Source organism: Mustela erminea, chromosome 1, assembly GCF_009829155.1.
Source record: "Mustela erminea isolate mMusErm1 chromosome 1, mMusErm1.Pri, whole genome shotgun sequence".
Lineage (NCBI taxonomy): Eukaryota > Metazoa > Chordata > Mammalia > Carnivora > Mustelidae > Mustela > Mustela erminea.
In genome coordinates this window covers 159,397,829-159,425,169 of record NC_045614.1, presented here as the reverse complement: position 1 = coordinate 159,425,169, position 27,341 = coordinate 159,397,829, and the positions used below count along the sequence as shown (strand labels likewise).

General features: G+C 39.7%; 1 protein-coding gene across 21 annotated transcripts in view; it reads right to left on the bottom strand.

Annotated features, from left to right (window-relative positions):
• ZBTB20 (zinc finger and BTB domain containing 20) overlaps positions 1–27,341 on the bottom strand; it is a 785,951-nt gene that overhangs the window by 271,116 nt on the left and 487,494 nt on the right. For 2 of the 21 annotated variants that reach the window (XM_032360044.1, XM_032360114.1), the window contains exon 1: positions 15,721–16,366. The exons of 17 other annotated variants lie outside the window; for them this stretch is intronic. The gene's annotated coding sequence lies outside the window, so the exon portion shown is untranslated. Of the gene's footprint in view, positions 1–14,935; positions 15,285–15,720; positions 16,367–27,341 lie in introns of those variants that run through there. 2 more of the 21 variants (XM_032360186.1, XM_032360203.1) reach the window with 1 other exon arrangement.

Below are 27,341 nucleotides of genomic sequence, written 5' to 3'. Positions count from 1 at the left end.
CAAAGTCTTAGCGTCACTAATATGGAGGGACAAGGAGAGATGTGAGATGCTATAACAAAACAAAACAAATCAAACAAATCCTGGTCTAGAGAAAAACTCACTTGAAATGCCTCTGAATTCCTGAGAAGAACACGAAAGAAAGGTATATATGGGATCACTTTTATATGCAATAAACTGATACATCATTCCCTCTTTCCATGTGTTTAAAAAAAATCTCTTAGAGCAATGTTTCCCAAACTTCCCTGGTCATACTGATCGACTAGGTTTCTTATTTCAGATACAAATACTGAGACTGTTCCATGGAAGTTTCTGATTCTCTGTCTGAGGTGGGATCCAGAAATGTGCATATTTCACAGATAACCCTGATGATTCTTAGGTTCAAGGATGCAAGAAACACTGTGCTAGAGAAACCTTTGCAAGAGCAGCTAAAAAATTCTTCATTCCTAATGAATCATTGCATTTCAAGATGTTAAGCAGGTGCAGACTCTCAGAGCAAAACTACAAACTCATATGTTCCTTTAAAATAGCTTTAGATATATTTACTGAGTTGTAGGGCTTTTAGCAATAGCAAAAAGCCAAATGGGGTTCTTAACTAGTTCACTCCCACTGAAGCATCAACTTCTAACTCCCAAATATCAATCTCTGATTAAAAAAAAAAAAAAAGCCTGAGCTAAGTAAACATCCTTAATTGTAAGCAGGGTTTCTTTTTTGTTGTTGTTGTTTTTATTTAATTGTCTTTCAATCTGGTGGATCAAATTACTAATTTCTATCCTTTTGGAGGTGATCTTCAGAAAAACCAGTCTGCTTCTGTTGCATCCCAGACATATTAACAATAGTAATAAGAAGAAACCATACCAAACAAAAATAACTCATAATAGAAAACTCCACATTGGAGCCCAGTACCCTTCCTGCTCAGTGAAACGTCTGTCTTCCACCTTTCTGACACTCAGAAATAAGCCCTTTCACATCATCTCACCTCTCTGATGAGTTATTCTCTTTCCTTCCAAATTCTGACTGAGACAAAACTCTTCTGCTCTTCCAACTACCTTTTAGAAAAAGGCACAGTCAGAAAACACTGTCTAAGATGAGCTCCCTTCCTTGTGTCTTTCAGTCAGACCCTTATTAAATGGATACCAAGCAAACCAACCAAAAAATAAAAATACTCCTGTCACTTCTTTTGCAATAATTCCACAATCTTGAGGAAAATTGAATTTTGGGGAAAAGAACAGTCCACACCCTCTTATAAGCTTGAGAGGGAGGGACAATGACTGTAAAGAATGTCTTTTAATTGTGGTTGTACTGTAGTTATATTAAGAATTGCACAATTAATTCCCACTATCAAATTAAACTGGTAAACGGGCCTAGATTAAAAACACAAGTTTGCTCTGCTTATTTTCCTCAGTTATATACAAAGTAACAATAAATTCAGTTTGCCATAACTACTGTATTGTTACTTTGGAGGAAAAAATTATTTTTCTGTTTCTCAATATTTCATATTGAGATGATCAAGACCATGCTCAGTGATATATGTATTTGTAGGGCTGTGGCTGTGGTTAAAATAAGCACCTAATTTAGTAGACTATAACCCTTAGAAACTTAAAACACAAGAATTTTTCCAACTGTGACAGGGTGTGTCTCTTGAGTAGGGTAGAGGCTAAGAGACAGAGAGGGGTACAGCCTGCAGCAGGAAATGCACCTGACTGTCAGAATCTGGGAGGATCAGACAGCCTCAGAATAGCATTGGAGACAGTGCCCAGCGGTAGCAGCGAGGTATGGATTCTTGAGGCACAACTGAAAGATTATAGATGGTAGATGGCCATGGCTTTAAGAGTCTATCTCCACTGGCCACAACAACATTGGCAGTCAACATTTGCAAGGTCTCTTTAATTATGCCAGTGACCAGAGCTGGCCTCTTGGATTGGGCTAGAACGACAACTGACAAGCTGCCCTAGCCTCCTTTGGGAATCCAATGATAAAGCCACAGCAGCAGCAGCAAGAGCCAGAGCACAGCTTTGACCTGCAGTTCCTGCCCATCAAAGAGCTTGCCCTGTCTGCTCCCACTGACAGGCAGATAAATACAGAGATCTGTCGGCAAGTACATATTTATGTATATCTACGGCTCCTTCATACAAACCTACAGAGAATGCATAACAACTTCCAGTGGTGTAACACATTCACCCACTAATGGGGTGAGACCCATTACTCACAAATGGGTGAAAAGAAGCATCAATATTCAGGTCTTAACCCCAGTTTGTGGGCAGAAACCTGTCATTCCATTGCAGGCCGATAGGTCTCCTATTCAGACAATCCTTGTTTAATTTTCTAAACACCCTTCCACTAAATGGTGCTACTCTACACTGTGCAGACAGACAGGCTTGACAAGCAGAGCCATCAATTTTGCATTCCCTATGCTAACTGCTGGGAAAAATTAGACCTAGTATATATCTGGGACTGCTGGCTGGAGAGGCAAAAGAGTTTGATACTTAGGAGGTATTTTCTAATTAGAGACTCAAAACTTCATGGAGGGTTGTCCCTGTTCAAAATACATATAGGTGGGGGCACCTGGGTGGCTCAGTCAGTAGAGCATGTGACTTTTGATCTGGGGGTTGTGAGTTAAAGCCCCACGTTGGGTACAGAGTTTACTTAAAAAAATGCATGAAATCTGGAGTGTCCAAGAAAGTATACCGATGGTCTACCATGGGGCATACATTATGCTAAACCCCAAAGATAGAAAAGTAAGTCATGGTCTTATCTAAAAGGAGATCTGAGTAGGCAAAAAAAAACCCCAAAAACCAAAAACCAAAAAACAAACAAACAAAAAAACCAAACACCCTCAAATAACTATAGCATTAAATGGGGCAGTTACTTTAAGAATAGAACATAGTAATACATACATACAATTTTTGGTCAATGGAAAGTTGAATATAGGTGTGATACGTTGGCAAAATGGTTACTCTTCACGAAGTGTCAGAACTGTCCCATGAAAGGCCAACTGGATACATGATTGATAGTGATGGGTGACTAGACACACAGCAAAGCACACATTAATGAGCATTGTTTCTCATAACGAAGTGTGAGAATACCTTTGGGGTCTCTGAGATTGCCTCAGGTCTCAGAAGGTGAGACTTCACCTCCAGGGTGAAGACAAAGCTTAGAATGGTCTTGAGATTTCTGCTAGCATATATAGTCTGTTGGTATTGATCTAGCTGAACTGAAGAAGGAAGGGAGAAAATGGAGGAAAAGGTTTCTATTGCTATTTAGGAGTCAGTAGTGAGAGCCGGAAACTATGTAGAACTTCCCCATGGGGGCAAAAAAAAAAAAAAAAAAAAGCACCGAGATGGACAGAAAAAAACAAAACAAAGCAAAACAAAACCACCACCACCACCACCACAACAACAACGACAGCAAAAATAAAAAAGAACCTTCCTCCTGAACCCCCTTGAGCAGATCAGAACTTTATGATATTTGAGATTTCCTGCAGAGTAGTGCACATCCAGGACTCACAAACGGGAACCCAGAGGAGTTTGTGCCCCCTGAGTTTATTCCCTGCAAACGTTGAGAGCATATTATGTTGTTCAGGGATATCATAAAGCCCTCACTGGTCAGAGGCTTGAGTGACCCTGAGGGTCCATTCTCCAATCTTGTTCTGCCTTATAAGTAGTAACCAGCTTCACTAAAATCAAACCAAAAGGTCAGGAGGACCCTGCAGTTAGGAGATATTTTCCAGTTAAAGTGATGGTTAAGTGGGACCAGGGTTAGGGCTGGTAGGGAAGAGACGAGCAAAGTGTTGTTAATGTGTTTCTGAAATATCACCCCCACTCCTTTAAAAAAATCTCCAGTCAGGACTACATTTGAGTTTTGATTGCTCTACATCTGAATGACTACAATTTTCTCCCAGCTGCCATCTCTGGCTGGACTCTTCCCTCTCAAACCACTCTGCACATTATAGCCAGGTCAACTCCTAAAACACTGCTTTCATTATTTTGGCTTGCTCAATTATTCAGCAAACCCTTATTGAGTCTTAATTGTACAACTATATGTTCTCATCACCCACAAAGAATAAATTCTGGATTCCATATGCCTTTCGAAATTCGTATCTTAATTTTCACCAACATGGATCTCATCTCTAATTTCATTACTTTCTGTGCACACCAACTTCATTCCCACAGCCATGCCTTCTTCCAGTTTGAAAGTTTTCTTCATTCTCACCACTTCTTTGTTTTCTTACATCACACCACGGCAGTCTGTATTTCCTTCTTCCCAAAAGCCCCTTTTTCCTCCATTTTTCAATGCTCAGCTTTTATATATACATATACATACATAGCTAAAGCTCTCCCTCTACTATGAAGACTTCCATGTACTAGTACAGGCAACCCCAATGTGAATTCTTGTAGCAGAAACTATCTTTCTCTATTGCTCATTTTGGTGCATAACAATAGGCTAGTAAATTCCACTTAATTAGTTTTAGGATCTAATTACTAATCTCTGCAACAAGACTACACAAACTATAAGCTCCTTGTAAGCAGGTATTATATTTTTGATAATCAGTAACACTGTTAACTATTGTGACAGATATTAATTAAGATTATCATCATACTTGTTTCTAAATTTAAATTGTACCTCTTCCCTTTTTTAAGAGTCAAAAAATAGTGACAATAAAGGGAACACAGTAAATATATCAACATACAATGGTTAATGATCTTCACTGGCTACAACAATATTGCATTTCTGTTGGTTCTCCCCTTCTCACATGCAATATTTACTATTGGACACACTCCTCCCTAATGCCAACATTGCCCAATTAAATTTTACACTAATTAAGATTTGGATGTTGTTAGCACCAACCTAGAGGTAGATCAGCTATAGGGCAACTGAGACCAAGTTCAGGATATAAGATCTCTGAAAATTCAAGGAGCTAAGGACCACTGTGGGAAGCATAGCAAATAGTTCAACATGCAGTCAGCCAAGGTTGAGTGCTACTTCTTACAAATAGGGCTTGATAGCAGCATTATTTATTATTGATATAATATTGATATAGAGATATTTTTCTCTAAATATAACAACAACAGAAAGGGGAATGTGAACAATAGGACATGAAGATGAAAATCGAGGTCAGAACCGAGGACATCAGATTAAAATGTGAATGGATAATGAATCACTTATAAGATAAAAAATCAAATTTTGAATGGGAAAAAGGCATAGATAGAAGCATAGAGAACACAGTTCTAAAGATGGTATTCATGGTTCCATGAAGGAAAAAATGAAGCAGATAGAGGGATAAACTTATTATATCTTTTGGATATGAGTATTGAGAGGTTTAAATCAGTCAAAAAGATAAAAATAACTTGGAGAGTTTGGACTGGAAGACTAAGAATAATAGTCAGGGATAGTGAATACAGTGACCTAGGTAGAGAGTGAGAATATCAGGTAGCCAGGACTATGACCTAAGTGAAAAGGCTGTAAGTAGAACATTCATTCATTCACTCATCCTACTTTTATTTATTGAGCTTATAAAATAATTTATTGAGCTATAACGGTGAACTGATCAATAGATCTGGACTAGACTGTGCTTAACAGAATCCATAGTTAGTAAGGACTTAAACGATAAATGAGAGCAACTCGGGTGAGTAGGTAATAGGAGTGAGTCCAGCATCTCAGTAATTGTGTATCAAGTACCTAAAACCAGTGTTAAGGCTAAACTTAGAACCAAACCCACTCTGTTCAAAGTATGAATTCCTCATATAGTCTCTGCTTATGAAGATATTGAGATTAACATGAAGGTGTCACTTAAGCCCACAGCTGGGGTAAGCAAGCCTTCCTAGGAAGATAGGGTGTGTGGGTGTGTGTTTGTATACGTGGGCATGCACACAACTGTGTAGGTTTTTTCCTAACAGGTATTAACCATAACTTTATAGGAAAGGAATAAATGATGAGGAGGATGAAAATGGTGATTGTAACAGAAGCTAATGTTTGAGTGCTTCCTATATACCAGATATTGGCTAAAATATTTTACATTCATTAGATCATTTACTCCCCACAATAATTTTATGACGATGGTATCATCATCCCCATTTTACAGATTAAGAAACTGATGTAGTGCGAATTAGGTTTTCCAAGCTCACACAGGTAGTGAGTTGGTAGAACCCAGGCAGTCTGCCCTCTTAATCACTCTGCTATGTTGCCTAAATCCAGAGGAACAATAGGAGGATTGTATTATCTCAGGTCAGAGCTTGTCTATGTCTACATAATATCTTTCTACATTCCCATAAATATAAATGATTTGAGGATACTCTTACTAAAGCAGTAGCTCTTTTCAGAAATGTTTAACAATGGCATATTATTTTGTTCAAGAATATAATGAAACTGCAGTGGTAACAGATGAGAGGGATTTGGCTCTTGTGGACTTTAATTTTCATTATGCTATTTAAACCATAAAGAAATAGGCCGGTCGATATGGAAAGTGACAATTTTAGTTTCAGTCAGCCATGCTGTGTGGGTTCAGCTCTCTACCTCTTCCTCCTCCATTTCTCTATAGTGTGACATAAGGGCTAATAAGATGACTATAGAACACATTTACCTTATGAGAAATCACAAGTTCTATTCTTACTGTGATTTTCTTAGCCATGATAATTCTGTTGGAATTTCTTATTAAGACAGCATGATGAATCCCAAGCCCAGGGATTCACCACGAGAGGGACCAAACAAAATACCAGCACCCTCCCGGTTACGGAAGTTTGGACTCCAGTGTCCAATTCTGTAGTGTCTACTCTTTACAAAGTTGATTGTTAACATAGGACTATGAACATAAAATTTTCATTAAGAAACAAACAAAAATCCATACTTAGCTTTAACTCTTTCTATATAACCTGTATCTTTCCAGGTACTAAGACTATTCAGTACTATTATTTTCATAAGTGATCTGCATCAAAACAGAGAGGGGGAAAAAGTAGGGCAAAGACTTACTGGCTATAGACTGACTGTATGTGTAAGTCTAAAATCCCTACTTTCTAGTCTCAACATGCTAGAAAAACCAACCTTAAATTTGGTAGAGAATATCTTCCAAGTAGACAAATGGGAACCCCGACCTCTGAACTCGTCAGGGATTTCTGGCCCCTTTTACCATTTGACCTTCAATGAGTAATATAGCCGCTTTTGGCCCTTAGCCTGTACTAGTTACAAAGGTGACTGATACCTGCCATATTTTGGGACAGCTTATCACCTCAGCCCCTGGAGTGATTGAGTATTTATAGACACAAAGATAGAAATATAAAGCACGTATGTATAGGCAGGAGTCTCCTGGAGGTGGCGATTAGGACCAGGCAGTAATTTTAGCTTGAAGTTCCTATGACTTAAATAGCCACTTGAGCTCTGATCTTGCAGTTTACGATGTCAATAGAACCCCTAAATGAAATTACAGCCTTCTGATACGCAGCAGGATATCCTTTCTTTGCCATGCAATGTACACGGCCGGGAGAAATTGCTCTGTATACGGAGTTACACTAAAGCAGAATTTATCATAAGGCTGCTCTGCTAAAATATCATTATGCTGTTATTCACTGGATAACACATCTAATGACTCGGGGTGCACTTGATAGCCATGTTTCAGTGAACACAGACGCACGCCCTGATGTGAACTGGGCACTCCAGTGCTTCAAAGCACTATCGATTTCAATTCTACCATAATTTACACCTGGCTTGTTTTGCCAATAGCTTGAACCCATGCTAACAGTGGAACATACACATATGAGTATTAGAGAAATCAGAAATGAACTGTATAGCAAAAATGCATGCAGCAAACATTCTAGGATTCTACCTTTATAATAATCTCCCTTGATGCTAATTAAGTATTCCACATGGTTTTCTCTGTTATGCACGGGGGTTTCCTGTGTTAGCTCTGTCCCATGGCTGCTGGTGATAGGGAACAAACTGTGGGTATTTTTGGGGTAGCATCTGGGTGCCAATGATCTTGGTTCCCCCATCATTTGGTACAACGACTGGCCCATGATTGCTGCTCATAATCATCATCTTCTCTAAGGCTCCTCTTCCTCTCTCTGTTCCATAAATGTCATATACCCTAAGGATCTGCTCCCTTTTGCTCTCTGTCAATAAATTTTCCTTGAGAAAAGTCCACTCCATTATTTTAACTGCTACCGTGATGGTGACAATTCAGATGACTGCCCAACTTCAGTCTCTTGCTGACCTATCTTCAGCTTTCCTGACTAAATCCAATGGCCTACCAGGAATCTGGATGCCCCCCTGACATCTCAAAATAAACACATTCAAAAGCAAATTTATCATCTTCCCCAGCCTACAAAACCTGCTGCTCCTCCTCTGAGCTTTCCTTGCCTAGTTGTGTAAGGCAGAAACCTGGGAGCAATCCAAAATGCCTTCTTCTCTCAATACCCAGCCCGAAGGTTATTAGATTGTGCTCATTCTGTCTCTTATCTCTTAAACGTGTCTCCTTCTCCCTATTCCCACAGTTACTGTCCTAGTTCAGGGCTTCATTGTTTCTTGTCTGAACAATTTCAGTTGCCTCCTAACTCATTTTCTTGCCCCATTCTCCCACTCCTCCAATCCATCCTCCAGCCTGCTGCCAGGGCGATCTTCCATAACACAGTTTGATCATTAACCTTCCATACTTAAAACTTTCAATGGCTCCCCAAATGCCATAAGATGAAGCTAAAACTTCTTTGCATGGTGATCAGGGCCCAACGTGATTGTTCCCGGACTACCTCTACAGCACCATTTCTCCCTCCTCCTCTGCTAAACATCAGTGACACTGATTCTCGACTCGCCATGCTATTTCCTCTTGAAGTGCCTTTGACCCTGCAGCCTTTCCTCCCTCTGACCATCTGGGAAAATCCGTCAAGGCCCAGAATGGATTCATTAGCTCTTCTGTGAAGCTTTCCCTGATCCTCTGCCTCAAGGTACATTCAGCTGAACCCACACTACTGCACCTCCAAAGTTCCTTGAACATCCTTCATTTACGATACTTAGCATATAGCATCATCCCAACTTGCTTGCTTATCTGTCTCTCCTGTGGAGCAACTTGAGGTCATGTCTTATTCATCTTCGTATTGTCCCTGACAAAGTCAAAACCCTCATGACAGCATATAAAGACCTACATGCTCAGGCCCCACCTTCCCTACATTATCCCCTACCATGCTTTTCCTTGCCTACTCTGATTCTGCCACAAACACTACTCAGTTATCAGTCAAACTTGCCAGATACATTCTCGTCCAGGACCTTTTCACTTGGTGCCACTGTCAAAAATGCTTTTGCCTAGATAACTATAAAATTTGTTTCTTCGCCCTTCTCAAATGCTGCCCCCTCAATGAGGTATTCTTTCTCTCTCCAATTTAAAATTGCAACTTCACCCCTCACACACACTCTCACTCTCTCTCCTCCTTCGTTTTTCTCTGTGGCAGTTATCACTATCCAGCACGATATCTTTGACATATGTATTTGTTTATTGTTTTTCTTCCCTGACTTAAAAAGGAAGCATTATGAAGACAGAGACTTCTGTTTGTTTTGTTTACTATAGTATCCCCAGCACTTACAAAAGCTCTGGGTGCATGGCATGTGCTCCCCTATAGATACTTGTTAATAAATGCATTGATCTTTAGTTTCTAGAATAATACCTGACACAGAGTAGGGGTTCAAAGTGCTTCTTGAATTAATAAATAAATGAGTGAGTGAATGAATTAATGTTAAATCCACACTTTATGAATGTGCTAAAGAATAGTCTTTGTAATCTGATCCTCATAACAACACCAGTAAGTGAGTTGAGTGGGTAGTAGTATTCTCATTTGACAAATGAAGTAACTGTAAGGTTAGGAGCCTAAATTAAGACTGCATAGGTAGTTTAAGGTTTGCTACTCTTTTCATTTCAGTACTAAAAGGTAAAGACAATTCTTTGCACTCTGTTCATGATGTAGCTCTAACATTTATTACACTATTTTGGTTCCTCTTGACTAGGAAGGCAATTAACGGGAGGTGCAAGGTGCTAATACCTTTTATTACAATTTGTGTCTTTCCTTATGAGGTGCCTTTCATAAGACAGATCCTTTTCTTTCATTTTCAAAAGTGGATTAGGCACTCATACAATTTTGCCCCTCGGAGTGGTTTGTACATGGCTACCCAAGAGGACATCAGGCTACAAATCCTGCCAGAATGAACTGGAAGGTGAGTGTGGCACTTGTATCTTGAGGATGAACAGGTTGTTTGATGCCAAGTTTGTGCTAATGGAGGTGTCTTTAATGTGTTAACACCCAAAGGAGAACAAATTCAACAGCAGAACATTTCGGTTTTTGGCATGTCTATGGAGAGTTAACTTTCCATTGTTCAAGGGTTAATTATCCATTATGTGAACCTCTTCTCTTTCTCCCTCTGGCTGCTTACATCTAGGAATTCAGTTCACTAAAGGATAAGTAGGGAAAATAAAAAAGATGCAAATGAAACTACTACATTTCATTTATACACATTAGAAGCTCTAGAAAAGAATTTGGTGTAGGAAACAGAATTAGATGTAGTTTGAGGACTGCCAAGTTGACTGACCATTGACAACAGACAAAATCAAAGCACATTTTACACAATATCTTGTGTTTTTTTTTTTTTCAGTTATTGTTTATCAGGGTTGGTTTGTAGGATATGAAGTTACTCCCTGAATGTACTTCATGTCAACCAGGTGCCATGTAAGGTGCTGGAATTTCTCTTCTCCTCTGATATCCCCAGAGCACTAACAGTGCCTTAATGTACTGTGGCTTAATGAATGAAGCAGCACCAAGAGATCCCACCAATTTCTCTACTCATCCATGAGAAACAGCTGCACTTAGCTATCTTCGCTATTATTTGCATAAAAAGGGTCACTTAAATTAGTGTCTGTTAAGATAGGGCGAATGATTTGGCTGCCCTTCCTTTTGCCCCTTTCTTTATTGTGCTGTCTGGCCTCACACCCCCACTATCTGGTTCACAGGGCATTCTGAGGCAGTCTTTATGCCTGTCCATGTCTGACATCAGCCTGAGCTCCTTAGATGTTGCATCTGAAGAAAGGAAGAACCACTGGTTGACTGTAAGTGAGTAACTGGTAAGCTGGAGAGGCCTTTGGTCAATATGATACATTCTGGGTGAGTCTGGTCCTTTCAGACTCCAGGAGTGCAACAAGCTGGTATGTAGCCACCCTCAAGAGTCCTGGAAAATGGATGGAACTACTACAAGTTCGAGACCCCATATTCTGTCAGGAATGCCCTGTGAGTTTTGGAAATTTGAGACTGTACCTCAGCAGACAGCAGCAGGTGCTATCAGCAAGTCAGATCTGATATGGGAACTTAAGGGATTCAGGTAGAGAAGAATCTATTGATTTGTTTTCTGGACATATCCCTTTTGTTATGATAAATAAGACATACACATTGCCAATGCACTGATGTATAGATACTCATTAATCACCTACTCACTGATCCTCCACGCAGACTGAGCAATTTGACATTGGTTGGAGGGAGATGAACATAAAATGTACTACCTGCCTTCTAACCACCTGTAGTTTCACATCTATAAAAAAACTTCAGTTCAAAGCAGTATATGACAAGTGCCAATGAAACCTAGAGATTTTTTTTTTTAAAACATTTTTAAAAAATGCTATCCATGTCAGAAGGAAAAGTTAGCTTTTATTTGCATTATCATAAACAGCTTAAGAGAAACAAGTGTGACTTGGCAAGCCACGATATGGCTGGGTGTCTTAAAAAGGTGTATGAAAAATTATAGTTGCCGATGCTGATATGTAAATACAGCATCAAAGTATTTAGCGTAGAGATAAGTAACTGAGAAACTGGAATAAATTGGGACATTTTATATAAATTCATTCTTACAAAATAAAGTGAATTCATTAAATACAGCCTCAACTTTAAGATAATTAATAGCAATTTAATTTCTTTCTACTTAATTTTAACTACTTTATACACATAACAATTATTATTTTGAGATTGTACATAATAAAATTTAGGTTTATAACCTAACATGTATATTTGATGAAGGAGAATTACTCACCTTATTGGCTAACCAAATCTCCCCTTTGGTATCTATACTATTCATAAATATTTGTACAAAATTTCTGTGTTGTCAGTGTGATAAAATGTCAGCTACATTTCACTTAAGGTCAATCTGCAGAACCTCTGATTGAATTCCAAAGCAAGTAAGCCTAGCCAGTAGTCACTCCTGTTTTCAGTGGTTGAATATAGGTATGCCATTATGCAAGCATATATGCACTTACAAGCTAACATACATACACATTCAGATGATACAATGAATCAACCCCTTCTTTTTAACTTCTGAAAATATGTATCTTTTTAAAGGAATCATAAATATCAAGAAGCATTTTTAAATAAATAAGAACGATTTCTTATCGGTGTGATCATAAAGTGATGTCATTTTTGTCTAATTGTGACTGCCTAATTAAATGAATGTAACATGCAGAAAGCACTTATAGCTAAAATGTGCACACAGGAAAATATACACTCCACAGCATACATCCTCTGAAATGACATTACAGTTTTTTGCGATGAGCACTGAAAAACTGAATTACTGATAGTATGCTATTAAGGTTTGTAACACAGGCATTGAAAAAAATCAGGTATTAATACAACAATTTAAACAGAAAGAAACACATCATTATATTGCCTTTCAGAGATGAACTGATCATATTTGGACTTATATACTCCAAATTAGCCGCTGAATTCTTCCAGAGCCACGTGGACCTCCAGATCTTGCCAATAATAAGGAAAATCTCTCTGGCAGGTTATATTTTTAAAATGTCATCTCTTGGGATACACTCTTAGATATTCATGTTTACCTATTCTCTGCTTAAAAATGCTCAGAAAATTTTACATATTAGATGTAGGAGATTTCAACATCAAAATGTTTTCAAAGTGTTAGAGATCCAGCCTGCCTTTGGTGTAAGTCTTAAATAGACATCCTTACCAGAGACTTACAGATAATTCTCCTGGGAATCTACAGCCCGAGTGTTAACTGTGCAAAGTACAACCCACTACGTAGGTCTTGGTGGTAATGGGCTAAAAGCTCGTTACATTTTTTATACTATATTTTAAAAATTTTAACACCATTTTCCTATTCAATCTTTTTCTTTAGAAAACAAGACTAATGGAAAACCCCCAAGAGACATTTTAACATACAAATAGTATGGCCATAATTAGCATGTCTAACTGAAATAGGCGAACTTTACCATTACATACCACTGAAATGTTTATCATACCTATCCTAATAAAATGTGGAGACCGCTTCCTATCATGATGACAAGTGAGGAATTTGGGGTGCCTCACAAATCACAGGTATCGTGATATGAGCCTGACTCTGTTCTAGAGGTCATGATAGTCCTCAATGAGGCTGTAGCAGGGGTCAGCCTCTACAGAGAACTTTAGATATATGAGCAAGTGTGAGTTCTCTGGTTAAGAATCTGAATCGTCCAGAGTAGCAGACAAAATTCCAAAGCTAAGTACCAGTGGAATATGTTGGATGACTGCACCAGCTTGGACAAGGGTGCACACAGCAGGCACACACAAAACACATCTGGTTCAATGTAAAATCGACAATTGCTACAGCATTTTCAACTTTTAGGAGGAATCTACTGGCAATGCGTTAACAGCAAGGACAACTAAAACAATAAAATAGCATCTCTTTCCAAATATTTAAGAACATCGAGTAAGCGCCCCTTAGGCTGGGTTGTGGTTCTTGAAAGTTTTAGCCTATGAGAACCATATTGGGGACATCAAAGACTCCTCCCTCCTTTCCAAAGAGCAATTTACTTCAGATGCTGCCACACACTCAAATGCTTTTATGGCCACCATGTTTTTTTGTTTGTTTTTTTTTAATTATTTTTTTCACTTCTAATATTTTGGAATATGCCAGATTCTTGAAATTGGGAGAAAGACAAGAAAACATGGTAAGATCAAATATCTTTGAAAAGCAGTAAAGTAGGCACCTGATGGCAAAGGGCAAATACACATTCCAGCTGAAATTCCACTTCCGGGGAGAGTGTAAGTTATTTAGTAAGGGCATGGAAGGCACACATTGGCTCTGAAAGCTCGTCTGTTGACTCTTCTGCTAGTCTCATATCAAACAGGATGCAACCACCCCCATTCCATTCCTTCGACAACCTCCCAGAGCATACTCAATCAGAGTCTCTTATATTGAGGACAATACTATATTTGGGTTTAATACTGAGAGGACAGTCATCTAGTTTTCCTAAGTCAGGATGATAAATTTCCCTGGAACCAAATAAGGATTCTCACTGCATTCTTCTATTTGATACCATGAATGCAGAAGAATAAAGAAGAGGGTGTGACAAATAATATTTTCCAAAGGTCGGGTGAGGGGAGGTTCCCTCACATTTAAAAGCAACCAGTTCTTAGCAAAGCAATCTTTAGAAGAACAGTATTAACAATATTCCTTTGCTATGCATCTACTTTTCTTTCCTGCTTAGCTGGGGAGGTAAGTATTCTGAGCAGAATGTAAATGTCCAGAATAGAGATGAGTGAAGTTGGTAGAGAGAAACTCCAAATGAACGATGAGTCTCACTTTCATTTCCCCCTCTTACCACCGCGAGAGCTACCTCCCTACCCTCACACACTCACCTACCTTCCTCCTCCCACAAGCATGTTTGCTAGGCATGTCAAGGCTGACATCCATCGGTGGCAGCATGAAGCCTAAGCCTGCAGGATCCTCCTGAGAACGGACTCAAGGCTCTGCCATTGTCTACAGAGTGCTCTCAGCTGTGCACACTAAAATCTTCATCATTCCGTTGAATTGTTTGGTAGCGTTTAAAAAAAAATGTATTTTTTTTTAAACACCCTTTATTTCCTGACTGCCTCAGAGACACCAAGAATAGAATCCTTGACACATCAAATTCTGGAACCTCACCACTCACCAGGACTGTGGTTCCTGATCCCAAGGAGTGTCGACTGAGAATCAGCACAGTCTCTTGAGAGTGTCCAGGCCTGGCTGCTAAGCTCCCTGCTCTGATTAGTTTGTCGAGTTCACAGTGTTCCAGAGTGCTGAAGCACAGAAATTAGGGAGGGGAGGTGGAAGGAAAATCACTGGAGCCTCTTACGATCTAACTTCCACTAACTGAGAGGAAATGTCTTATAAATAAACAACAGCAAGAGAAACAAAAAAAACCCCATCCCGTCCTGCCAGAGGAATGTACATTATTGTCTCCCGACGGAAAACTTTACACCACACCAGAATGCAGCCATGTCTCCTGAAACTACCTCCCTCAAAACAGAAAGGAAAAGAGAATCAAGGAAAAAAAAAAAAAAAAAAAAAAACAACACACACACACACACCAAAAATGATTTTTTTTTATCCCCTTGAATTCTGTTGGGAAGTTCATATGAGTTCCCAGTAGACAAACTAAACGAAGCAGTTTCAACAGTGTCACTGTTCCAGGATTTCTTGCAGAGCCTGCTTATTAGCAAAATTTCATTTCTGCCCAGATCATTGCTGTGCCATCCGGACATTTTCAGAAGGGAAGTTCAGGGAAGCGGGGGAGGGTACGACTGTGGAGGAGAGGAAGAAGAGAGGACAAAGGAACACTCCTGATGAACCGGAATGCCCTGGCCACGGCCACGGCCATGAGAAAGCCGGCCCCCACCCACCGCCCGACCACTGCTTGTTGAGGACTTGGTGATGCAGTGTGTGTAATCTACTTACTCTTTCTGCTCGGGAGGCTGAGGTTCCTACATTTCCAGCTCATGCTGGACTGTACCGTAAGCAACAAGTGAAATGAGTTCAGTGATCTCATTCTAGTCCTTCGACTCCTGTCCACATCGCTAAGCGACTGCACAGCTTGGCACAGGCCAGGATGAGTCAGCAGTCTCTGGTCATGAGAGGCCAGGCCTGGAATAGCAGGGGGGTTTAGGTCAGGAGCAAAATGAAGCAGAAAGGCAGTCTAGATGGCAGGGCTCGGCTCTGCGATACACGGAGATGCTGCAGGACAAAATGAAAGAGCCTCCTCGGCTGGGGGGGGGGGCGGTGTGGGGGGAGATGGTAGGATTGCAGAAAAAGGAGCAGCCAGGGAAAAACTGCCAACAGCTGCCTACCAAACACAACAAGAGCAAATCAAAGTATCACAGTTAGGAAAAAAGGGCACTGTGAGAGCCCTGGAGGAGAAAAGAGGTTCATTAAGATTTCTGGAATACCTTTTTTTTTTTTTTCCCCCTCCATGTGCTCCTGCACTTGATTTAAGAACCAGTGGTTACCTATACACTATCCTGGCATTTTGATATTGCTTTCCCAATTTGGTAAGTACAAAACAAAAAATTAAAGGAAAGCCCTGCTGTTAAATAACAAAAAGAAGCCTCCTACTCCATAAAAGAATGTAATTATATAAAAGGACGTACATTTGAGTCAATAGTGTCCTTGTATAACCTGTGAATACTGGTCACAAAATGGCTAAAGAGAAGTATTCCTTAAGTCAAGCTTGGGTGGGGGTAAGAGAAGAGCTGAGAGAAAAGAAAGGGCCAAGTTCAATGACAAAATGCAAGGGGCATATGACATGGTGTCCGTACTTCTACTCAGTGGGGTCAGCATAGATGTCCATCATAAATAGAGGCTTCCCACCAACAGGAGTTTCCAACATCTCTCCCTCTGCAGTGTTGCCGTAATACACTAAGAGGAGAGGGAAAATAAACTATCAGAGGGAAAGACAAGGTTCAACGTAAAAAATCAGTCAGTAACAGACATTTTGTTTGAGAGGAGGCAAACTGCCCTATGAGCCAATGGATAGGGAAAAATCTTAGTATCTGAAACAACCTTAGAGGAGCCGTATCTGGATAAGGAGATTGAGGTGGAGACCGAGAATTATCAGCAAATAATAGTGATGACTCAAGTCAGATGGTGTGTAGCAAGAATGGCATGGGAAGAGAAGATCTGCAGAGCTGGGAAACACTAATAAAATATTTCTTTGACAAGGAATAATAAGGACTCAGTATACATTCCTAATTTTTATGTCTTAGAGATGCATACATATGTAAGATGTGTAAGAAAGTGGAGAGTAAATCAATTTAGTTTTCATTCCAGAGTGTAATATGTTATTTCAACACATCTTTGTTAAATGCTCAGCCTTGGGCAGATGAACTTTCTAGCCTCGGTCTTCTTGTCTTTGAAATGGAATACTATCACTGTTGAATTATTTATAAGGACTGAATCAGCGTTTGTCGGTCCTTTTCATAGCAGTGTCTGTCACATGGTGAGCACTCAATAAATTGGTATTGCTTTTCTTTGATTATCATTTTCATAAGTGCCCACCGAAAGAGTCATTTCCAATGTTATTCCATTGGACTGAATGGAACCCATATGAAGGCCCCAGTAAAATGAGTTGGGTAACACTCCTCCGAGAACGCTGCTTTGAAAAGCTCATTTCTGTCTGGGGGTGTTAAACATTATCCTTGAACACAGAGGATGCTGAGAATCTATTATGTTAAAGTCCCAATTTGGGGTATCTATATTGTCAAAGCAGTTTGAAGCTTAACAGTGTCCAGTAACTAGGAGCCGAAAAAAGAAAAGAGGGATTTTTAGAAGGTTCTCCAAAAGCAACAGGATAAAAGTGCTATTGGCCTTGACCGCATGATGAGGGTTTTTTACCAAAGGGGAAAACTTAGTCCGGTTGATCATCCCAGCCTAATTGATTAATTGTGGGTCTGACCATCTGGCTGATGAATGCTGACACCCAGCAGTGATTACTGTGTAACACAAATCCGGATGTGCTCTCCCTGATGCCTCCCACAATAATGGCAACTCTGAACTTAAGGTTAGTTTATTCAGGCCTCTTGGCTCAATCTCTTCATGGAACAGTGGTTGCGGCAGGGAATATTTTACTAGACCTGGTCAAGCATTATCTTCTCTTATTTCAGTTACCTCCTCCTTCCCAACTCCACGCCTACCCACTCCTGAGTCCTCTCTTGTCTATAATCACTTTTCATGCAAAGCATTCCATCTGTAGTTTTCATCATACTGTCGGATTCTCTCATTTCCGGTTGCTCTATTCTGAAAAATATTCGGTTTTAAAGACCTATACTGCTTATTTCACAGGGAATCCTGTTGAGATGTTTTTACTGTATCTTCTTTGCTACTCTTTTGCTTTAAAGAAACCTGTGCTTCCAAATTCTGTATATATATTCCACCTAACTCAGGAGCCTGATTAAAAGGCCCAAATGTTGTTCAAGTTCTCCATGAGGTTAATAGAACACAAGGGTTAATAGAAGATAATTCTTATATCTTGAACCTACTCTGTTCCTCAGTTAGGAGTGTCTTCTGGAGAAGACTCCAGAACATATTTCACTGCTAGAGAAGGAAAGTTAGGCTCCTGTAAATCACAGGGATCAATAGCAGTGCCACCAATCCATAGCTGGGGGTAACCTGCACGCAGGAGAGTTTGCCAAGCAAATCAAATCTGAATGCATAAATATAAACCCTGGGAGATTATAACCGAAGGTTTTATTATTTTTCGTGGGAAGGCACGGGGGAGTAAACGGACACAAACTGTCTTGCACAAGCTTGGCCAATGAGTCACAACCGAGCAGGATCATCCATTTCCCCTCTTTTTCCCAGACTGATTTCCATCTCAAAATTCATCATGCTTCTTGTTCCCCACAGATGCTGAATTCTTCTATGTTCCAGGCTGGGTTAGTGTTAATTTTCAGTAGAGGATGGCAATAGCACACTGAACTGCAGAGTTCCAGACTGGGAACTGGGAAATGTTTCTGGCCTGGCTGTCGGTAAACAACTATGTGTCTAGGGCAAGTCAAGTCCCTTAACTCCCCATGTCTCAGTCTCTTCATTGAAAAATGATAGGGTAGGACCACATGAGCTCCATGGTCTCTGCCAATACTAAGATTGTATGGTCCTATAGCTCATTTCCTTTTTCTCTCTGGCATTGAATGCTCAACCACTCTGCTTATAGTCCTTTCTCTGCTCTCAATTACTGATGGAAAAATAGCTCCTTCATTTGCTGCCCGGTATTTGGTATTTGTAACCCCCCCTCCCTTTTTGATGCTAGCTATTTGGAGTCAGAAACACGAATCTAACCAGATAGATGCTTTAAATGTGAAGGCGTTTAAGGAGAATAGCTTTCCCATGTAGAGCATTTAGTGTAGCTCTGCATGGAGGAAGCCAGCCATCCAAAAGTGGAGCAAAGGGGCCAATTCACAAATGAGAGGAAGCCTTTCATAATAAGAGTCTCCAGACTCTTCAGTTTCGATAAAGCTAAACGCTACCAAATTCCAACCACTTTTCTAATCAATCTCAGACATCATCCCAGACACTTAGGACTACAAATTTGAGGCCCAGCACTGGCAGTGATGCAGTTCTTATTTCACCTCCACCACGTATTGCCAAGTAGGATTTAGGATGGCATAGTAATAAGAGCCAAGAGGACAATCTGTCATTTATTTTCCTCCAAACTTTTCGAAATTTCCCATTTGGGCTCTGTTTCCCAGTTTTAATTTGGTAACTGCCATTTTTCAGCATTTCTTTTAACAGGTTACTAATAATTTCTGATACAGGATCTCATATTTCATTTTGTGCTGCTAGAACTGCTGTTAATATTTCATCTGCCTTCACTTCAGCTCGGAATAAAGGCTGCTAGGTGGTGGATACACTGTTAACACTTTGGTTCTGGGGACTGGATCATCAGTGTTCGTCCAGTTTTGTCCATATCTTGTTGGGTACAATGAGAGATTGCCTGTCTCAGAAATAGCTCAGGGCAGGGTGTGGTGCACATTTTAGGGATATTTCAGAGTTGTTGTTGTTGTTGTTCCCTGCCCCCCTCCCCCCGATATTTGATGAAAACAACAAAAACAAGTTTTTGTGTTTGTTCTCCCAGGGAACTTGCTATCTGCTTTACCGGTAGTGTTCTAGAAGCAGAGGGCAGTGGTTAAGAACCAGGGCTCACAGGAAAATCTCGGTTCAAATTCTGGCTCTGAAACTTACCACACATACCATGTCAGCCAGTTCCTTAACTTTTCTAAGCCTCTGTTTTCCCACTGGTAAAATGGGGATAATAATAGCATCCACCTCTATTGCTATGAGAATTCAATAAATTAATGTAAAATGCTAAGAACTTTCTGAGTTCTCAGTAAGTGATGGGTATCATTATTATCCTAGCATTAATAATACACCAATTCACATCGTAGTGTTACTTTGCAACATCTTTTCAAGGTCAGCGAGTTACTTTTGAATCTAGACCTTTGTGATTTGCTTTATTATAGCTCCCATATAAGAAATTCTCAGTGATATCAAGTAAAATATTTTAAAAATGGTCCTTAAAACAATATGTAGTTTAAAATAGTATATAACATCGTATTATATCATTTTTCAATCTAGCATCAGATTCTCAAAGGTTTTTTTTTAAGATTTTATTTATTATTTATTTACTTAACAATGAGAGAGAGAGAGAGAGAGCAAGGATAAGCAGGAGGAGTGGCAGAGGGAGAGGGAGAAGCAGGCTCCCACGGAGCAGGGAGCCTGATGCAGGGGTCGATCCCAGGACCCTGGGGCCGAATGAGCCACCCAAGCACCCTCTCAAAAGTTTTGATTTTCTAATAGCCAGGCTTAGATAAGGTGTCTTATACCAATGTTAATCCATTCCATAAAGTGATGGCTTATCATATTTACTTTTCCATACTCCCAAAGAATACAGATTATTCTAATATTCTTTGGGTATGTATTAGTCAGGGTCCATTAGGAGAGAGAAACCACACAGCAATTTGAACAGGAGAAGTTTAATATAAAGAATTATTAACTATAACAGTGGATTGCAGTAATGAGGGAGTAGCTAGTAAGAAGTAAAGAGAATTCTAAATTATATAAGAATAGCAAATATAAGGAGCAACGATTACTTGTAGGGCTGAGAATCAGTACCCAGAGAGAGTCCCTTCCGGTCCTGTGGTGGGATCCAGATCTTGGTGGACCAGGCACAGATATTGATGAATGAATGGCAGGGAAGTTGCTAGAGAGCTGCATTAGCAGATCTTGCTGGAAATCTGCACTGTAGGGAACAGAGAGGCTGTTCACAGGGAGGTGTCTCATCAGAGGCACGCTACTACACAAACTACCCACTGTGTGTGTGTGTATGCATGCATATGTGCATGTGCATACACACGTGTGCTGGGTGCTGGGGGAGGCTGCTGGTCACTGGGCCCTGGAGAAGCTACATGTTCTTCAGCTGCTGGACACTGAAGCAGCTGTGTGTGCTGCAGGAGCCAGGCCCTGGAGAAACTATGCACACTGCTGGACTCTGCCAAAGGAATACCCAGGAACCAGCAAGCAAAACCTCTTCTTCCTGTAACGTCTCTCTGGACCCGCTACTGACAAAGTGCACTCACACTAGCTTGAAAAAGAAACATATGTAAAGGACTCAGATATGTTTTTGTAGAGAAGTAAGGAAGGGTAAATTTGGGCTGAAGAGGCAATGCAATGATAACTCCAAGTTATCATTATTTGCTCACATATTTTATAAAAATACTCACTTTGCTGATTATAATCCAAAGCTCTCAATTTACTGTAATGTTATTCACCTTTACTAATAAATTGACTCTGCATAGCTAAATGAATACTGTCAGAGTAGCAATAGTCAGGGCATCTGGGTGGCTCAGTCGGTTAAGCATCTGCCTTTGGCTCAGGTCATGATCACAAGGGTCCTGGGATTGAGCCCTGCATCAGACTCTCTGCTCCTCGGGGACTCTGCTTCTCCCTCTTGCTCTACTCTCCCTGCACCATACTCTCTGTGTCTCAAATAAGATCTTTTTTTTTTTTTTAAAGTAACAATACTAGTATTTGTATAATAACCTTTTCCCCTCAAGTGCTGCTCGTGTGTGTTTTGTTTATAATTTATAGATTAAGAAAAAGATGTACAGAAATGCTAACCTATTGACCTAAACTTATGCATCAGTGAGCCCAGTCCAGAGTTTCAACTAAATGATAATCAGAGAGTCATTACAAACAACCCACAGCTTCAAGAGAGGTAAAAACTGTCTCAATGATCATTTTAAAAAATTTTTTCTTTTCTTTTTATTGACTCAAGAATCCATATTTGCTGTTGACTCATTTTTTTGGGTGGGGGGCAGGGGGAGACTGTTAAGTATAGGTTGCTATTTTTCAGAAAAATGGGTCATGTATTTAGTAGGAAATTTTTCCTATGGTTCTTGTCTTAATATCAAATAGAGAAACATCAGAAAATGACCAATTTGGTGCACTTCTAAAAGTGATCACTCTTAGAACTGGTTTTACTTATAGCTAAGGAGGTATCCTGCTGAAACACTGACGCTGTTTAACCTAATTCCTTAATTCCTTTAAAAAGAGGCCTGAGGGCACCTGGGGTGGCTCAGTTGGTTAAGTGTTTGGTTCTTGGTTTCAGCTCAGGTCAGGATCTCAGGGTCCTGGGAAGGAGCCGTTCATGAGGCTCCCTGCTTAGGTGGGAGTCTCCCTCTCCGTTTACCCTTCCTCCCCATCCTCCCCCCCCATTTGCACATTTTGCTCTCTCTCTCTCTCTCTCAAATAAATAAATAAATCTTTAAAAAAATAATAACAATAAAAATAAAAAGAGCCCGAACCTTTTATTCTCTAATAAGAGGTAGGGTTTTAAAACACAAAAGAACATTAGGAAAGGTTGTGTTGGTGAGGGGCCGAAGACATAGAAAGCAGTTCTAGTGAGAAGCGAGTCCTGTGGAGAGGAGACTGTCACCAGGCTAAGGCCACAAAGCATGTGTCTCACTCATTTACTGATTTTTCCCCGTGCCTGGCCAGAAATAGTACTGTCTGTGCTCGATGTTATGGGAAGGACCTGTTTGCTTCCTCACAGTTGTGTTTTCTGAAAACCAGTGGTTCGCCGAGCAAAGCAAGCCTCCTCAGGCTGTCTCTCAATCGCTGCCAGCTGGAGGCAGTTGTCTTTAGGATGTGTCTCCTCTGTGTTGTGTATAAGGACTGAGGATAAACCTAATGACCCTACATACAGTTGATGCCTACCTCCCCAACAAATAGACACACACATCTCCCTTGTGATTCCTGAGTCCAAAGGGGGATAATGACAAAGGAGAGCCGTGAATCCATGTGAGTCAGGCAGGCGAGTCCGTTTTATTTTAGTTTGCCCTTCTGTTCAGCAGGCTTTTCTGCTCTGACCCACTATACTTACCCTGTCGGCTGCTCTTACTAGCAACATGCCTTTTTAATCAGCCTTCCTGGGGTCTGCATTTGATTACAGCATTTGTGTTCTATTTTGATTCTTTTGTACTGTGCCCTGTGGTGTTAGCTTGAAAGGTGTTATTTATAAAATGAAATTCTATTGTATTGCCACTTGGATTCAAAGAGGACATATAATATTAATGCAGAATGTATTTAATAATATCTTGAATCTATTAAATCAATTTCTTCATGAGAACACAGAAATAGGGGGGAGGCAAGTTGGTTAGCAACCAGGTAATAGGATTTAAGATTCACCTGAACTTTCCTTTACAAGCACTTGTGAAAGCCGACACAAGAATCATTCTCTTAATGTCAGGGTTTCCAGAAGGAGGAGACTACCTTTCCTCAGTCAGCCCAGTGCGGTGTGCACCTGTTTAAACATTCAATTGTGACGGCCAAACATTTTCCTAGGCCTCAGATGCAAATTTTTTGACTAAGGAAACCATGAGATGAAACACGGATATGACTTTTTTACTATCTAGAAGATTTACGTAAAGAAGGAAATATAATCACCTGTTTCCAAGGAGCTGCTTGCTAGAATTGTAAAAAAAAAAAAAAAAAAAAAGAAAGAAAAGAAAAGAAAAGAAATGGGAAAAAAAAAAAAAAGAAATTTCTTTATGTTCCTGACACCTCTTGAAAACAGACTAGAAAAATCCTAGCGATACCAAGACTGGAGGCAGAGTTTTCAGGGTGGCATGTTTCGAATGATGTTCTCACCTGGCATAAGTTGAGGTTTCTTTATGGCTGCTGTTCCTCTGTAGTTTGATTAGATTGATGAAGAAGTCCCCAACTTCTTTTCACTTCTAATTTTATTTTATTTTTTAAAAAAGATTTTATTTATTTATTTGAGAGAGAGAGTGCACACCCATAGTGGGCAGGGGGAGAGAGAGAAGCAGACTCCCCGCTGAGCAGAGAGTCTAATGTGGGACTGATCCCAGGACGCTGAGATCATGACCTAAGGACCCTGAGATCATGGCCTGAGCCCAAGACAGACACTAACCGACTGAACCACCCAGGCACCCCCTTTCCACTTCTAATTTTAATGCACACCCGACACTGAAACATTATAGCATGGTATTACTGCTTCCATATCACAGTGTTGCTGCACAAAGGCCGTTCTTGCCCTAAACCTTTTTTCCCTCTGTTGATACAACTGAAATCATCAATGGCTAAGCTGTTTTTTGAACAGGGAATAAGGGAGGATACGGTGTGGAAGACAATTTAGCAGTTGGGCCCTACAGAACTTCCAAAAAGAAATTGTTGCCCTCAAGTGAAGCTGGCTGTGCAGCCTTGGGTGACAATGCCTAGATTATCATGCTCTCACTCACTGCCTCAGTGTAGGACTCCAGGAAGCCTAGGATCCAGTTTCTAATCCCCAAAATGGGAATAACTATATTTATCCTTTTCTACATGCATTGGGCTTCTTTAGGGATGAAGGAGATAATAGTTCTGAAATGCTCTAAACTCTTTGAAGTGAAGGTAGGATACAAATGCACATTATTAACATGATAGTTCAGACCCTTTTTTGGGTTCTTCAAATCTAGGTATGAAAAACATTGACAAATGACAAAATTTGCACCCCTCTGGGAATAAATTATATACCCTCGTTCATAAATAACATCCCAAACATAAGTAGCTAGGATGTGTTGGGAAATAGACATTTCAACCTTGAATGCTTCAAATTGTAAGCTATTTACATAAAAAGATCATGTTATTCACCTCTGTATCCATCTAGATTCTACCATATTGGTTTGCATCATGTAAATGTTTCACTAATATTTCTTGAACTGAAACATGAGATCATACAGTTTTAGAGCTGAAAGTAGCTAAAGATCGCACAAGTCTAGTTAACTCATTTGGCAGAAGATAAAACTGATGCACAGATGAATTAAATAACTTATTCAAGTACAATATTAGCAATGTTACAAGTCTTTGGAGGAGTTGTTAAAGATCTGCCACTGAAAATACATCACTCAATCAATTAAAACAAAATAGGTGTTCCTTTGTCACATAAGAAGTACTCTTCAGCTCAAATAAACCTTAAGTCTTCTAATCTAACCAGGGAGGCTGAAGCCTAAAGTAACAAGTAAACTTCACTAAATGGCCATAGACCATAAGTGTGCTAGAAATGCCAAGTAACTAAAGTTGCCTATTTTAATACTGTGCCAATCCCCCAATCTGTTGCCATATTTCTCAGGTAAAATCAAGGTTGTACAAACAAAAGGTAATGCCAAATCTTTGAAATTATGTGGGATTCATGAAGGTGTAATTCAAAAATGAAATTATTTTTATCTATTATTTCAGTCTGATATTCAGTCATGTTGTAGACTGTAAACCAAATTTAAATTCTAGGTTTGGGGAAATAAAACAAGAAACATTGTCCTTTGTTAAATTAAAAAAAAAAAATAAAAAAAAGTCAGGCCTATAGCAAGAAGGGCAATTTCCCTTTGGTGGAAGTTATTTGTATAGTATTTGCAGAAACGAGTTTAATGCTTGGCTTAGTTGTCTGGTTAAGTTAGCACCATAACAATAAAAGCCAATCAACCTATCCTTTTAACTGATTTGATTTCTTCTTCTTCTTCTCCTTCTTCGTTGTCTTCTTCTTCTTTTGGAATGGTATAATTTTTTTCCTTTCTTTTATCTTGAATCAATCAAAACTTTTAAATTATTAATTAGAATGTAAATAATTTGTAGCCAGGGTTATTTTCATAATCTCCTAAAAACTGCAGGAGGGTGACTGGCATACAACAGGCACTGAATAAATGTAAAATTTCAATTGTTGTAGTCATCTAGGAAATCTCCAATGAGTTACATTTCATTTTTCCAAAGCTCCTAGCACACTGGAAATCCCTGAAGGTCACAGAGAGCAGAACTTGGAGCAAAAACGAGCAAACAACAGCAGCAGGCTTGGTGCTTCTAACACGTGGAGGGCCTGTCAGAAACTGCTGTTTGTGTATTACCAAAATTGGATTCCAGAAACATAATCAGGCTTTCACAGATCAAGTTCAATTTATTAACTTGGCATTTCTGCCTCCAATTCTTGCTCTACCTTGCTTAGGCATCCCAGGTTCCAATCCCTCCCGACAAGTATTCTAGAGTATAGCTGGTCTGTGTTAGTGTTTGCCTTTATCCTGGTATTGTCAAGGGAGTCCTAAATTTTAAATTTTCTCTTCTGTTATCTCTATAATTTGTGAAGTCATGTCTGGACTTCTGGGTTGGAATATTACACATTCATTTACTATGATTCAATAAGCATCTACTGTGTGTGAGACACCAGGAAAATAAATAGAAATAAAACTTTCTTCCTGCCTTCAAAGAACTAAGGAATTCATAATGTAGTGGCTACTTCCCAAACACAGAATATATGTTCCTGCTTTTAAGGTTTTGTTCTTACCTTAGTTGTTCTTACCTTAGTTACCTTATTATTCTTTTATTGATCTAATTGCTTTAATTACCTTGTTTTCTACCTCAACATAAATCATTTTGTAGTTTTTGTGTTCTACATTAACTTTTGTTTTGCCTATACAGCTAGAGTTGACACTCTTGTCTACCCAATCCCCATTCCCCCAATTCTTCCTAGCTACAGACCCCTATTTTGTTCAGAATGGCAATGTGCCCAGTCCTGCATGATGAGTTACGATATTTCTGAGCCAATTATGACAAATCTGTTCCCTGATTTCCTTGCCTCCCTAGCAACAAAGGGTGGCTTTGGGACCCAGTTCTACACAGTAAAATCTATGTGGCAATCTGCTGGCTTCTGAGAAAGCATTTTCTTTTTTTGATAAAGGTAGAGGTAAAAGGCAATCCTCTGGCATCTCCTTTCTTCCCTCTCTCTCTCTCTCTTTTTAAGTTTTTATTTAAATTCCAGTTAGTTAATGCACAGTGTAATATTAGTTTCAGGTGTACTATAAGTGATTCAACACTGTTTACAATACCTGATACTCCTCACCCTCTTCCTTCTTTGAACAAAGACATGATGACTGGAGTTGCAGCAACTATTTTGTGATCCTAAAGCAATAAGCATGAACAAAAGGCAAAGAGAATCTCAGAGATGTTGGCCCTGGCTTTATCACACACCAGCGACTCCCTACCTC